This window comes from Gossypium hirsutum, chromosome A11 (assembly GCF_007990345.1).
Source record: "Gossypium hirsutum isolate 1008001.06 chromosome A11, Gossypium_hirsutum_v2.1, whole genome shotgun sequence".
NCBI classification, from domain to species: domain Eukaryota; kingdom Viridiplantae; phylum Streptophyta; class Magnoliopsida; order Malvales; family Malvaceae; genus Gossypium; species Gossypium hirsutum.
In genome coordinates, this window is record NC_053434.1 from 113,469,369 (window position 1) to 113,485,725 (window position 16,357).

A 16,357-nucleotide genomic window follows, 5' to 3' on the forward strand; every position below is an offset into this window, starting at 1 on the left:
GTTAGATAGCTGAATTTCACTATCAGTAGAATATCAGTGAGCCAATTCAGTTCCTTTCATAGTTACATAGCTGAATTCGGCTCTCAGTAGAATATCAGTGAGTCAATTAAGTTCCTTTCATAGTTAGATAGCTGAATTGGCTCTAAGTAGAATATCAGTGAGTCGATTCAGCTCCTTCCATAGATACATAGCTGAATTGGCTCTCAGTAGAACATCAGTGAGTCTATTCAGCCCCTTTCATAGTTAGATAGCTGAATTGGGCTCTTGTATAAAATCAATGAGCCAATTAAGTTCCTTCCAAAGTTACATAGCTGATTTTGGCTCTAAGTAATATATCAGTCAACCAATTCCAGTTCCTTCCATAGTTAATACTGATTCGTTCTCAGAAACCATGATCAATAAGTTCCTTCATAGTTACAGTTGAATTTGGTCTCATGGAAATATCAGAGAAAAGTGTTCTGCATGGTTATACAGTATTTAGCTAAATTAATACAAGAAAATCGACTTATATTCAAAAGTGATTAAATTCTAAACGTCTGTGCTAACATCCCAAATATATGGCCAAAACGAATCAGTTAACAAAATTCAATAAAGATCATAATTAATAAGAAAACCCAGAAGATAAAGCAAACCTAATAACAAAAACTCCATAAACAAACCAAAATCAAAACACCCACATAAGAAAAACCTGGAAAAAAAAAAGATAAAGGAGAGAACATTACCTTTTTGTGTGGAAATGGGTGAAAAGGGCCTAACAGAAAACACCTTGGATCGCCATGGGAAGAAGGAAAGAAGGAAGGATGAAGAGTTAAAAACCAAGGGGGTGTTGGCGATAGTACACCAATACACGCGGCAGGATGTGAATAGATAAAGAAAGTTCGGAGTCGAAGGTAAAGAACACTATATTGTTTTTGGTTTTGTTAAGGTGGACTAGGAACAGGTGCCGACCAGCTGCTGAGTAATTGCTGGCTAATGTAATTACAGCACTGTGAAAGATATAAAACGAAGGAAACTTGATTTGGGCAGTGGCATGTTGAAACAGAAAAATATTATCACAAAAGCAAAACAACAAAGGTTGATATTTTTGGAACCATTTCCCTGTTACTTGGGAAACAATATTGTCATGGTGGAACCTTCTCAATGTTGATCCAAAGACTTAACGTGGCTTAACTCCCATTGGCACTGCTGTTGTGATATTGGTCCCTGAACAGTGAAAACTGAAAAGTGAAAGTTTATTTTTTGGGGGTAAACTTCACCCTGGTTACCGATTCTCATCATTTTTTATTTTAGGTACTAAAAATAAAAAATTACAAAAAAGGCATTATCATTATAAACCGTTTTCATTTTGGTCATTATCGTTAGTTTGGAGTTAGGTAATTTGATTGTACACTTGTTTTAGTCACCTAAATTTAGTAAATTTTTATTCTAGTCAATTATTTTCTTTTTGAGAATTAATTTTATTTAAAAAAAGAAAAAATTGAGTTTTTACAAGGATTTGAATTATTTTAACTATGAAGATAAAACTCAAGTTTTCTTATAAAAATAAAAAAATTTACTAAAAAAGCTAAAAATAATTATAAAAGGGAAAAAACGGTTTTTCTTTATAAAACCCCAAGGTTTAAAAATCTAGGTAATTCTTTATAAAAATATAAAATAAGTATACAACAACACTTTAAAAATATAAAATAAGTATACGATAACATTGTCTAATCCCAAAATAATGACGGTGACCAAAATGTAAATAGTTCATAATAGTAATGTCTTTTTTTTATTTTTTTATTTTTTGGTTTTTGGTGCTTAAAATAAAATTTATAAAAGTTACTTGATTAACTATATAATTTATTTGTTTCAAGGTAAGTTGATTTTTTAAAATATTTAAAGGTTTAATATATTGTAAAAAAGTAAAAAGAAAAAAAAATAGTGAATTTTAAGTCCATTTGGGCAATGAGTTTAATTCCAGTAAAATTAAATAAATTAGTGGTGAGATACGGCGGGTTAATGAGATAAAAATAGAAGAGGTAAACCACATCTTAAGTCACCCTAAAATAAAATTGCTCTTATTTTAGTTATTTTAATTTTATTTTGTCAATTTAATCATTTTAAATAAAATAATTATCCAAATGAGTCACTAAAATTTTCATTAAACCACTAACGAACTGTTGACATGACATTTTTTTTTACTTTTGATTAAAACTAAAAACCTCTCTATAATTAGTTTAAAATATTTTATTTATTTTTTTACAACATAAAATTTAAAATGTTGACATCATCAACATTTGAATCCACTTTTAGGAATCCAACGACGAATTACGGCTTCATCCTTTTTGATGAGTCTACTTGCTAGCATAACTATACCGATCACCCACACTTAGAATTTTATTGGTAATCTGTTTTGAGTATTGAGATTTCCTCTTTTTAAGCTAGGTATAATTAGCTGCTAAATAATCTCCTTGTAAAAAGTGGGAGTTTAATTTTCCAAGTATCCAAACAAATAAAATATAATAAACAAAATTTGATGAAACCAAAGATGCTATTGCCTAAAGAAAACTTGGAAATTCACTAAACTTATCCTCCAAATTACCTTGGGATTTTAAATTAGTCCTACATTTTAAAATGTTTTAACCTAATCTTCAAAATATTGGTATTATATTAATTATGTCTTTTCGCAGGTTTAACCATCAATACCAGTTCATATTTGATATCAAATATATTTAAGATTTGTGAATCAATAAATAAATTAGGTACGATATATTAAAAATTAACACTAAAATTTCAATTGAACACGTCATATCAAAGATGTCGTTATACATAGGTTTATAATTTGACCAAGTAATGGCAAAGCTAGAAATAATTTCATGGGGAGGGTTGGATTTGAATTATAAATTAATGAGAGAACTAAAATGTAATTTTATCACTATATAAACAAAATTTTACAATATCTTAAGGTATTAAACTAAACATTTTATATTTGGAAGGATCAAAAATTAGTTTTAAATTTTAGAAGGGTCAAAATAAAAATGAAAGAGAAAATTTTCAATTTGAAGGGACCAAGGCCCTGCTTGTCCTCCTTGCAACCCAAGCTGACAACTAAATTAATAGAAGGACGTGATTGATATAATACTGATATTTAAGGACTCAACTACAATATTTTAAAATTTAAAAACATTTAGCGCAGTCAACCTTAATTGAAAAGCATCTCTGTTTTGGGATCAAGGAAAGAAAGATATATTAGTAGTTTAATTTATCCAATTTTCAGTTTCCAACAACAATTATTTGAAAAATGAAAGTTCCTGGAAATGCTAAAATGCAAAGAAATCACCTATATATACATTTCCCTTCAATTATTATTTTTTTGGGGGGGGGGGATACAAAGAAATCAATAGTTTGGGGTCTATAAAAAATAATATGGAGATACAATGTTGAGATTCGATTCTGGACCAAGCCTTGGATTCACAAATGACCTTTTTTATTTGATTTTATTAATATACTACCAAACAAATTTACAATTTTCTATTAGGGAATTATTGGTAAAAATACTACATCGGTCCCTGTACCATAATGAAGAATGCATTTTAGTTAAAATAAACATAAAGATCCTTGTAGGTAGATAAATTAACAAACTTATATTTTTCGTAATAGTTGAAAAAAAGTTGTTAATTTTTTTAGATTAACTCGATTAAATGATACAACATAAGTTTAAAATATGAGGTGGTATGTTCATTTACTTGATTGTAGCTGGATGCATTTAATCGATTAATAAAATACGAAATCGGGGAATATGCATCCGTCGGGGGAGTGTTGTGAAATCAAGCTAGGGATTAGATTCTTGGTTATAAACATTACCTAGAGGAGTGTTCAATGTTTGAATTTGAACTTTGGGGCATTTGGATAGGCTGACTATTTTAAACGAATGGAGATATGATAGAGTGCTGATTCATACGGATAGCATGGAAGTGATTAAAGTCATTGAAGATAGGCAATCAGCGGATGCAAATTCAGCCTTGGTTAGAAAAACCAAACAATTATTAAAATATAGAAGATTGTGGTTTTTTAGATATGTTTCCAAGAAGAAGAATCGAGTTGCTAATGGGATCGCCAAATTGATTTTTAATAATAAGGAAGGTGTCCAAATTTTGAGGAGATTCCTAAGGAGACTTTACAAGACTTAGGTTTAGATAAAGCAAATGGCTTTTTTTACTTCTAGTAGTTTGATGTAAGCACTTTGAGTTTGTTATATTCACCAAAAAAAAATGAAACCAGGTTGGGTTAAATTAATAGTTAGAATTAAGGTACAATAGATAAAAGTGAACAACTCACGCCATGTATTAAATTAATGCCACATCATTAATTAATTTCACCTCATAAAATTAATCGTTTTTTCCCTTCAATTGTTATAGAAATGATCATTTTGCATGTATTTCTAACGTATAAGAATATTTTACTTGTAGAAACCAAAAATGCATTCCACGCTATAGTACAATCCTCTATAGTACCCTATTAGTTGGATGAAGAAGAATAAGGTATGGGAATAAGACCAAATCATTCTTCATTCTAAGAGTTAACCTAAATGCTTCATTTATATCTAGACTTGATTATGGGTCAAATCAGGTCAGGTTAATGCAAAATTTTATATTTGTTTTCTAGGTCCTGAGCTCGACTCAACTTGAATGGGTCTAAAATTCTGTTCAAATCTAACTCAGATAAAAAATGCTAAACCCAAACCCAACCTGTTCCGCCGTATTACTTTTTTTTTAAGATTATTTTTCTATATAAAAATAAATTTAAAAAATATATCACATCAAATACATTAAAAACATTAAAATAAATGTTTATACTTAAATACATTAAAAAAGTATTTATATTTAAAAATAACACTAATATAGTTTCAACTTAATAATCAAATATCTCTAAAACAGTAGCAAAATTAACAATGAAACAAGAGTTGTACAATATACAAATAATAACAATAAAATAATAGTAATCTAATAACAAAATGATAGCAAAATAGCAACGAAACAACAACAAAACAGCAGCGAAGTAGTTGATACCTACCAGAGGCCCAACCCATTTAGAAAAATTGATTTTTTTTGTCTAAATCTATTTTTTGGACTTATATTTTTAGTTAAACTCTCTAACCTTTGCGTCTGGACTATTGCATTTAATAGATGGATAGAATATAAAAGTTGAAGTTAAATTTAATTGTTCGAGGTTTTTAAGTTATAATAAATTGATTAAACATGTTATACCATTTAAAAATGCTATGTTATATTTTAAATCAATGTCAAATCATTTAATTAAATTCATCTCATAAATTTAATATTTTTTTTTGTTAATAATTACAAAAATGATCATTTTTTTTAATGTATTAGACTCTTTCACCCTTAGATTAAGGAGGCTGAAAGCTTATTAGCAATTTATCAAATGTTAAAACTAGACATTCCAAATTTATTCGAATTTGGATGCAAATATAAAGTATAGATATGTATTTCACACCAACATGGTTACATTTTTTAAATCGTTTATTGGGAGCCAAAGAAAATGGCGCAAAACAATGAAAAACATCCACAATTACAAATTAAAAAAATTACTAATTCAATCATCATCATCTAATTCCATCCAGTTTCTACCAAAACCAGAATTTGATCTTACAGTGTACTCTGCTACAAGCTGCGCAAATGATGAAGACTTGGTTTCCAGCAAACTTGATGGACTATCATATTCTTCTATAACTCCTGCAAAAACAAATGTTTTTTTTTATTCAAATGAAATGAACTTCAAAGAATCCATCTTAATAAGAAGAGCATACTGTACTACTAACCATGACTTAGAACCAGAACCATGTCGCTATCCAGAACCGAAGTTATTCGGTGAGCGATCGTTATGACCGTACAATTGGAGAAGTGCTCCCTTAACGTCATCTGTATTAGGTTGTCAGTGGCTGTATCCACCGATGCGGTCGCTTCGTCAAGCACTAAGATCTTACTTTTCTTCAATAGTACACGCCCGAGGCACACCAACTGCCTTTGCCCCATGCTCCAATTCTCTCTATTCTCACTAACTGCACAACAATAATCAAACTTATGCAACAGAAGACAAACTCATGTGTTATAAGATAGAAGTATCGAACCTGAAGAATCTAGCTGGCCGGCCTTGTTTCGAACTTCATCCCCGAGTTGGCATTTATCCAATGCCTTTAAAACACAATATTGACGGATGTTAGAATTCGATTACCAATCATAAAAGACAGTTTTACTAAAATGAACCTACCTCCCAAATCTGCTCATCTGTGTATTCTTCAAGAGGGTCCAAGCTGCTTCGTATAGTCCCTTCGAACATGGTAGGCTCTGGAGGGATGATGCCGAGTCGTGAACGCAAATCATGCAACCCAATCGATGAGATGTTTACACTATCGATTATGATCTGCCCTGCTGCAGGTTCAACGATCCAGAAAAGTGTTTGTATGAGAGTTGATTTACCACTGCCTGTTCTCCCTACAATTCCGGTTTTCAACCTCCAGGAAATGTGCAGGTCAGACCTCGCAACACAAGTGGCATGTGCGGGGCATATCGTACCTACATCGAGATCATCATCGTTTATTTAATACAGCCAATGCATAAGAAACAGGATCATAGAACACCGCAACACTGCCTTACCTGCAGATCACGAATCTGAACTTCTCCGTGGTACGACCAACAATGGTCTGGGCGATTCGTTTCCACCACAAGGGCAGGCTCACTAGGAATCCTACAGAACCGAAGTTTTCTCTCAACAGATATAATTTTATTCTCCGTTTTGCAAATATTCCATACCATCGAAGCTTGCAATATATTTAGATTGAGTCCATACGTCACAGCTAACCCGGCAATAGCTAAACGAACGAAAAATGCATCAAGTCATTCTCCTAGAACATCTGTTATCTAGCAGTCAATAAAGGTGCCAATACGAATCTGCATTTACTTACCGGGATGAATAACTCCCACCGGTATAGAGATTAAAATGAATAAAGAGAAGGCAAAAGTAATAGAAGACAATAAGTCCAGGCGGAAGAACAGCCATTCCATTGCACTGGCAACATGGAATTTTGGACGAGAATACGAGTCGGTCAGCGCCATGTTTGTGTCTTGGAACCTTTTTTCTTGATCAAAGCTCCTTATAGTTGTTGCTCCTAAAATTGTTTCCGCAAAATTCTGTATTACTGGAGCTTTGCATACTCTAACCAGCCGCGAAGGTTCTCGTGCAGAAGATATGTAATATTGCTGCAAGATTACAAATTTATGAGCATTCCTCTGTTCAGCAATAAGGCAATGATTAAATGTGTTTTACAAAGTAGAAAATTCAAGATTTTCCATGTGGTGCTGCATTGTAATAAGTTCATGATTTCATGCATTCCATAGCCACAATTCGGCAAGAGTTACCTGATATCAACTGCAGGTAGCAACCACTGGAATAAAAATGATAAAGATCTGCCAAGCAACTTGAGACATGACTGCAATAATTCCAAGTAGCTGGATAACTGAGAAAGCAAATGCGGCGACTTGATACGGGATGTCCATATCTACTGCACTTTGATCTGTAGAAGCCTATTAGAGGCAGCAAAAAAGTTTACAATACTTCAAAAACAAGGGGAAAAGTGCCAACAAACATGAAGATAAATCGAATCTTTCGTATCCATACAGGAAAGACATTTGATGCTTACCCTGTTGAGGATTCTTCCACTCGGTGTAGAATCGAAGAAAGACATAGGAGCACGGAAAATGCAAAGATGCATCTTTTTAAAAAGAAGAGTGGCTGTTTTATATCCAGCTGTACCAAGAAGCATGGATATGGCTAAGACACAAACGACACTTGTAATGGCCAAAGCCAAATAGATAATGATTAGTGTAAAGCTCCCAATAGGAGGCTTTATGTCTGCCGACATCGGTGATCCCCAAGCCATCCAATAGTTGATGCCTATTTGATAACTCTGAAAGAGAATCATAGCACGCACTATTAAACGCACAAGAGCTCCTCCATATGCTGTTGTGATGTACTTCCGGTAGACCGAAAACCCAACTTGTCCTTTTTCTCGTTCTTCTTCTTGAACAAGCTGTCCTTTTGGTCCGACATCATCTACTTTACCACTCTCGTTACCTTGGTTTTCTTCTATCTGCACTTTCCCATTAGTAGTACCTATATCACCTTCTCCTTCACTGGTAGTTTGTTCCAAACCCGAACTTGCTTCAACGGTATCAAGGGCCGACAAAGCTTTCTTATGTGCATCCACAAGTTCCATAAAATCAGTACCTGAATTGAGAATATCATTATACTTTCCAGCTTGAACAATTCTGCCACCTTTCATCACCTAACAAATATGTAAATACAAGTTGAATCCAGTTAATAAATTATTTCTCTAAGACATATGATGAAAATCACTGAAAATAATGTAAACAATAGCTCACCAAAATTAGATTAGCAGTTGGGAAAAACTCGACTCGATGAGTGACATAAATCACTGTTTTTAATCTCAAATTGTTTTGTAAAACCTCCTGCCATTCAAAAGAATAAACAAGATACTCCAAGCTCATACATAACTATTTCAACTAAATTAACTATAGAAACTCTTAAAATACATGCCATATGATCATAGGAGGACATTACCTTAAATAAATGAGATCGGGTGTGAGCATCCATCGTGCTGAAAGGATCATCAAACAGATATATATCGGCATCTTGGTATAGAGCACGAGCAATCTGTATTCTGTGCTTTTGTCCACCACTCAGATTGATTGCCCACTCGCCTATAACTGTCTGATCACCGAAAAAGAGAATTTCGAGATCCTTCTTGAGGGCACAAGCTTCAAGCACTTTGTCATACTTGTCTCTGTCCATTTCCTTACCGAACAATATGTTGTCTACAATCTTGCCACTTTGTATCCAATGTGACTGAGCAACATAGGCTGTTGTACCACACAACTTGAGAGTTCCTGATATCTTTGGTAACTCTCCCAAAAGACAGGAAAGAAGACTTGACTTGCCAGAGCCGGCCGTACCATAAACAGCAACACTCATGCCATGGGAAACTTTCAAGTGTATATCTTTTAGTGCAGCAATAGTGGATGACATATCCTAAAAGAAGTTCCCATCATCAATCTCAATCATTGTATCAGAAAGACTATTGCATAGCTTCTCTATAACATCAGGCTACAAGTCATCGAGCTGGAGGAAGGCAGTAATTCGATCAAGTGACACATTTTTTTGAGCAGTTATTAATATTGTCTCTGGAAGGTTGTAGATTGGCTCCTAAAGAATCATGAATGTTACGAGTGCAGATTGGATCTTTTGTAACACCACTAACCCACATATGTTGCCGAAATAGGGTTTTGAAGTATTACTGATCAAACAGATATAATTTTAAAACATTTCATATCATATTATATTCAGATTAAAAACCAATTAAACTCATACATACTGTCCCTTATTCGAGCCTTCGAGGCCCAAAATACGCGTTAGAAACAAATTATGACTAATTCAGAAACTCAAAGAATTTTTCGCGAGATATTAAATATTTTCAAAATTATAGGGTTCACACGGCTGTGTGGTCAGGCCGTGTGACTCACACAGTCAAGAGACACGTCCGTGTCCCAGGCCGTGTGGGTGTTCGAGATAGGGACACACGGCCATGTCCCAGCTCGTGTAACTCTCTAACTTGGGTCACACGACCAAGCCACACGCTCGTGTGCCAAACTGTGTGCCCTTTTGAAATTGTCTCGCACGCCCATATGCTAGCCGTATGTCTCACATGGCCCATTCACACACTCGTGTGGAGTCAAAATGTACCTTAAGTAACAAGTTTATCATTCCTTGCAAGCTTGGACAATAAACAACTCAAAAATAATTCATTTAACCAATTCAAAACACGATCAAACACATCTAAAACATGTCAAAACAATCATCCTAGGTACCTAACCAATGTACCCTCGTTGGTACCACAATTATATCATCAAAGCATATCAATAAAACATCAATTAAATCCTATTTGTAAACATGCCAAATTCAATCTATTTTTCCTATTTCATGTTCATTTAAACATTAACTTAAACATACCATAATTTGATTTCAACATAAACACATATTTATATGTATATGACCAACCAATATTAACTTATAATCTTACTTACAATCAATCCAGAAAATAACTATTAATTAGACACCCTAGGTACATGCCGACACATTTCAAAAGGATAAACATCACCACGTTTGAGTTCGGGACAGTTGTTGGATGCTGAATCGGTGATCAAAATTAAGTACCTAACTTACGTATGGAAAACAAAATCATATGCTGAGTAAAAACTCAGTGGTATTTTTATAATACAAATATCAAAAGATATGAAATCACAAATATACAATCTAAATATTACAATAGCCATATCACATTTCATTTATTTCACAACATCTCAATTCTCATACTTGCTATATAAATAACTTTTCACAGTATAATACACATATCATCTAACATCAATCATAATGCAATTTCAATTAATTACCCCTATTAACACGACTCAGACTTAGACAGATATACGGATCCAACCAAACACACCAGTTTGGCACCCATTGCCACATCGAGTAATTCAAAATAATAAATTGACACCCAGTGTCTTATTGGCTAAATCGAAGTAAATTGGCACCCAGTGCCTCATCAAATTAATCAAAGTAGTAAATTGACACCTAATGTCTTATCGACTCGAATTCGAAAAAATCCCTGAACTCTTCCAATCTTATGGCATGCCATCTATATCCGACTCAGCCCGATACAATTAATAAAGTTTCAATTCACTTTTCAAATACAACCAATATCCAATTCAATTCAAATAATCAATATATGTTCAAAATATATATATCAATTCAATCAATAAAAATTCAATAAATTCATTAATACTGTAATATCCTGATTTTGGGCCTAGTCGGAATGGTGGTTTCGAGACCACAAATTTGAGATAGAAATAATTATTTTATAATTATTTTGAGGTCTATTATATGATTTCATGATTGTGTGAAAATTTCGTGAAGAAATTCTATGCATAAAGTGATTAATTTGAAATTAGGGACTAAATTGAATAAATTGCAAAACTTGTGTTTTAGAAGCATTTTGCATAAAATTGAATTATATTATTAATTAGAGGTCCTTAAAGAGTAATTTTACCAATTTCTAAAAAAATTTTGGACAAAAATGGGCTTGGAAGGGAAAAAATTTAAAGAATAGTAAAAAGGGCATTTTGGTCATTTAGGGGTAAAATGAATTAAAAGACAAATTTTAAAACCCCAATGTGTCCATCTTCAACCCCATGGCCGAATATAGCAAGGAGAAACCATGACTAGGGTTTTTAAAGCTTCCAAGCTCGATTGTAAGTCAGTTCTGGCCTCGTTTTTAATGTTTTTTTTACGTTTTTGGAGTCCCGGTAACTTGATTTAGCTTATGCTAGCAATAATTTAACCTAGGGTTTATATTTGGAAAAATACCCATAGGTGAAATTTGTGTATTTTGGTGTTTTATGATAGAATATGAGGTTTTAAATTGTGTTAGACAACTTGTGCTACTCGGTTTTAAGTGAAAATGAGCAAAAGGGCTTAATCGGTAAAAATACCTAATAGTCATAAGTACATGTTAGAGTGAGAATTTGATGTTGCCATAGAAGGGAAAAATGATAAGCATGTCATAAAACATAAGAAAATAGGCTAAATTTTAATTTACGAGCTTTGGGGTAAAAGTGTAAATATGCAAAAGTTTAGGGGCAAAACTGTAATTTTTCCAAAATATGATTTTGAGTCAATTTGAATAATGTGAGTCCTAATTAGACTGTATTTTAAATAATAGAGCAAGGAAAACTAAAATTCGGGCTAAAATGGGAAAAATACCAAGTTGTGGACGAAATGGTAAAAGTAGCCATTTTCGCATACGAGTTAAGTTCATATGTAAATGTTGGTAACATAGTTATTATTTTAAATGTTTTAATGTTATTTAAATGATATGATAATTATTATGAAATATTATACTTGTGATAATTGTTTGATAATATGTCAAATTATGTGATATACTTGGAAAATGTGAAAAACTACCGAGTATCGGTATCAGCATTTCGTAGAAGATGGTTGAGACACATGATTGGGAAAAAGGTCCCGTTGAACCTTAGGAATGGATTAGGATACAAGTGACATGTCACTAGGATATTTGGGCATCCGAACTCGTTGAGTTGAGTCCGAGTTCAAGAGATGTAACTAGGCATCCGAGCTCGTTGAGTTGAGTCCGAGTTCACTTATGGGTGGGTTACATTGTAGCTTGGCTACATATGTGGCACTTATGTGCAAACTTTCCATGTATCTGAACTACATTCCGATGTGTTCAACGGGTAAATTCTACTAAAATGGAGGTATACTCGAGATGAAATGGACGTATTGGTAAGTGTTGTGAAATGGATACTTTGAACAGGTATGTACTTAACCCTCGGGTTGAAAACTCGATATAACAACAATATGGTAAGATGATAAATGAAAATATGATATGATGATAAATGAAAATATGATATGAATGTCTTGGTGATGATTATGCAAATGATGTTTTATGTTTGCTTATATGGTTATGTTACTTGCTATTTGCATGTGAACTTACTAAGTATTTATGCTTACTCCCTCCTTTTCATTCCCTATAGTTTTGACAAGCCAGCTCGGAAATCGGGAACGGTCGGAGGCTCGCTCACACTATCCGTGTATCATCTTGCCATAATGGCTTGTATATTTTGAGCATGGCATGTATAGCATTATAATCATTTTGTATATATGGTCTTATGATATGGTTATTGAGTGGTATGGAAATGCTTGGTAATGATTAGCCATTGGAATGGCTAATCATGATCATATTTGGTGTTATGTATGCTAAATTGCTAGCTAATCCATGGAAACCATGAAATAGGTAAAATTTACCATAAAATAGATTCACAGCAGCAGTGACATAAGTTTGAAAAATCATTAAAAATAGTAGATATATAATTATATGATGAATAAAATATGGAATTGAAGAATTATGAGTCTATTTTCATATGGATGGAACAAAACAGGTATATGAGTTATATTTTATGAGATGTTTAAATTTTTGTGAAACAGGGCCAGAGCGATTTCTGGATCCCCTGTTCTGAATTTAAAAACTCATCATAAATTGTACAAAAATAATTAGAAGTCATTCTTTATATGTAAAGATTTCTTATTGAGTCTAGTTTTATTAAAAACAAACTGCATAGTCATTGAAACTCTGTGCAGGGAGATATATGATTCTTAATACACAGAGGTCAGAGCAGTCGAACCCTGAAACAGGGGAGACTTTAACTAATAAACTGTACTAATTGGCTCAACCAAAAATTCTAGAAAAAAAATTAGTAAATAGATATATGAGTTTAGTTTCAGGAAAAATTTACGGAATTGGATTTTAAGTTTCGGAACTCGAGATATGAATTTTTAAGCAACTGTGATGCAGATTGCTAGCTTGACTGGAAATTTTAAAAATAAATTGTTTGAGCTGTTTAAGTAATAAATTAAGTCTGTTAACACCTCGTTTTCGACTCCGGCGACGGTCTCAGGTACGGGGCGTTACAAATACTAAATCAATTCATTTCAATTGCAAAGCACAATAATTTTCACCTCAACACTTACCATATACATTAAATTGAATGATAACAATTAACAACTAAATTCGGATTATAGAAATACAAATCAGAAATTTCGAGCTATTCTTCGTTGACTTTATCTTTTCTCTTTTTAGTCGAGGGTTCCGGTATGATGTTAGCTACAGAATTAAAACAATTAAAATTCATCAAGACAACACAATTCAATTTCATATTAAATATTTCAATTTTTACTCAATATTTGCCTAAATTTCAATTTAGTCCCTAAATCGGGACTAATTTTTATTTCTTCAAATTAATCTTATATTTTCATACAAATTCTACTTTAAACTAAATTTAACTCCCTAATTTCACTTAAATCCCTAAATTTCAAAATTTTCACAATTTAATCCCTATTACACAAAAAATACTATTTATTCTACAATTTAATCCTTTTTCATTTCTAGCTTAAAAATCTATCAAATTAATTCCTAATACTAAAATTATTCAACATAGACAACACTTAAAAACTCAATAATTTCTAAGATTTAGACATGAGTCGAGTAGTATTTAATACCGAAATTCCAAAAACATAAAAATTACTAGAAAAATAGACAAAATTGACTAACCAATTGAACTTTGAACTTTGAAACCGTAAGGCCTTTCGTCTTTCTCATTTCTCCCTTCTCTTTTTCCTTTTTTTTTCTTTTCTAATTCGTTTGGCTTTCTCTGTTTCTTTCTTTCTTTCTTTTTTTATTACTTATTTTATTATTATAATATAATATATACATATGTACTTAAACATTAATATTATAATATATATAATACTTATAAATATCTATCTTATGCGGCCTCATTTTAAGATTTTGGCATAATTCTTTCTTTGGTCCCTTTAATTTTTCTTTAATCTATAATTCAACTTTTACCCTATATACAATTTAGTCATTTTACTTAATTACTCTTAATTCATGCAAATTCACCAAACTAAAACCTAATTAACTACATAACTAACTTAGTAAATATTTCTAATAAATATTTACGAGTCTGATTTACAAAAATAAAGTCTTGAAAATGTATTTTCTGACACCCGTGACTATCGGGTCGTTGCATCTTTCCTAACTCAAATGGGATTTCTAAGAACATACAAGCACCAAAAGTGGCTACAGACACAAAGATGCTGCAAACTAAAAAAACAAAAGCAGTCATGGCATTTGTATAAACGAATTGTTTTAACCATCCTTCCTCGACCCTCCTGAGCCCGAAAATCTTGGAAAGGAACTTCATTTCCCACCCCTACAGTTTAAGAATCCTCATATTCCTCAAACCAACTTGGCCCAAATTCAATTTAAATAAAAAATATATATTTTTAAATTTAGTTTGTTATAAAAATATATAAATATTAATATATAATATATTTTTAAATATTTTATAAATTTGGCTAGAGATGAGCATTCGATCGAATCAATTGAAAATTTTGGAGTTAATCGAGTTCAAGAGTCCTATGTAGAGGTGTTCATGGGTCGGGCTACCCGGCCCGGCCTGAAGGCCCGCCCAAAATGTGGGAGGGTTTGGGCAAAAATATAGGCTCGAAAAATGAGATTTGACAAAAAATAAGGTCAGTTTAAAGCCTCGGGTAAGGTTTTTTTGGCCCGGCCCGAATTCACTAAATGACAAACAAAATCTGCATCTTTTTTTTTTTTATTTTTGAATGTTATCTTCTTGTTGTTTTCTCCCTATTTTGCTACAATTTTACTATTATGTTACTACTATTTTGTTGTTATTGTTTGGATATTGTATAAAACTTATTTTATTGTTAATTTTGTTATTATTTTAAAGGCATTTGTTAATTTTTTTATTATTTTAGAGGCATTTGCTTGTTAAGTTGCATCTATCTTAGTGTTATTTAAGTCTACATATTTTTTAAAATTTATTTTCAATTTATTGGAAAATATTTATTTTGATGTTTTTAGTATTTTTTATGTATTATATATATTTAAAAATAATATAAAAATTAATACAGCAGGGTCGGGCCAGTCCCGAGTTTTAGTATTTTTATCTGGGTTGGGCTTGGGTAAAATTTTAGGCCCATTTTTAGGCCTGGGCCCAATAAATGGGCATAATTTTTTAGTTAAGCTCGGCCCGAACTAGGCCCAGCCCGGCCCGGCCCTTGAACACCTTTAGTCCTATGTTAGGTTGAATCTGCTATTCAAGAAACAAGCCAGAATACTTAGGCCTCAACGGGTTGAGGCAATTGGGAGCGTATGTTAGGTTTCAATTTGTGTTCTACGCGATGGCGCCATCTAGGCGAGTGTTGGAGGAAAATGGGAGCGTGCCTTTGATGTGGATCTGTTAAGCATTGTGTTGGGGATTGTTCACGACATTCTTTTAGTCGAATACAAGCTTCGGCTCAAAGAGAGAAACCAAAGATTGGTTTGTATGACTAGGCCTTGAGAGGATTGAGACGCATCTGATAGCAATACTTTATAGAAAGTTTTTTGAGACAATCTGAGATAGTGAATGGGAAGTTCGTTGAAAAAAATTCTAGTTTGGGAGTGAATATTTTCTGGAATTTGCATTGAAATAAGAGTTGTGCAACGATAGCATGGTGATTAGGTTCGAATATGAAATTTCATATTATGATGAGTAAAATTGAGTCAAGTCAGAATAAACCTTCAAATGATGAGTAAGCTCTTCAAATGTTGTTTTTCGGTTCACAAAATTTAATTTTA

The 16,357-nt window shown here is 32.6% G+C and overlaps 1 pseudogene; it reads right to left on the minus strand.

Moving 5' to 3' along the window:
- Nucleotides 1-5,592: 5,592 nt before the first annotated feature.
- Nucleotides 5,593-15,928, minus strand: LOC121210063 (ABC transporter C family member 3-like; annotated as a pseudogene).
- Nucleotides 15,929-16,357: the final 429 nt, after the last annotated feature.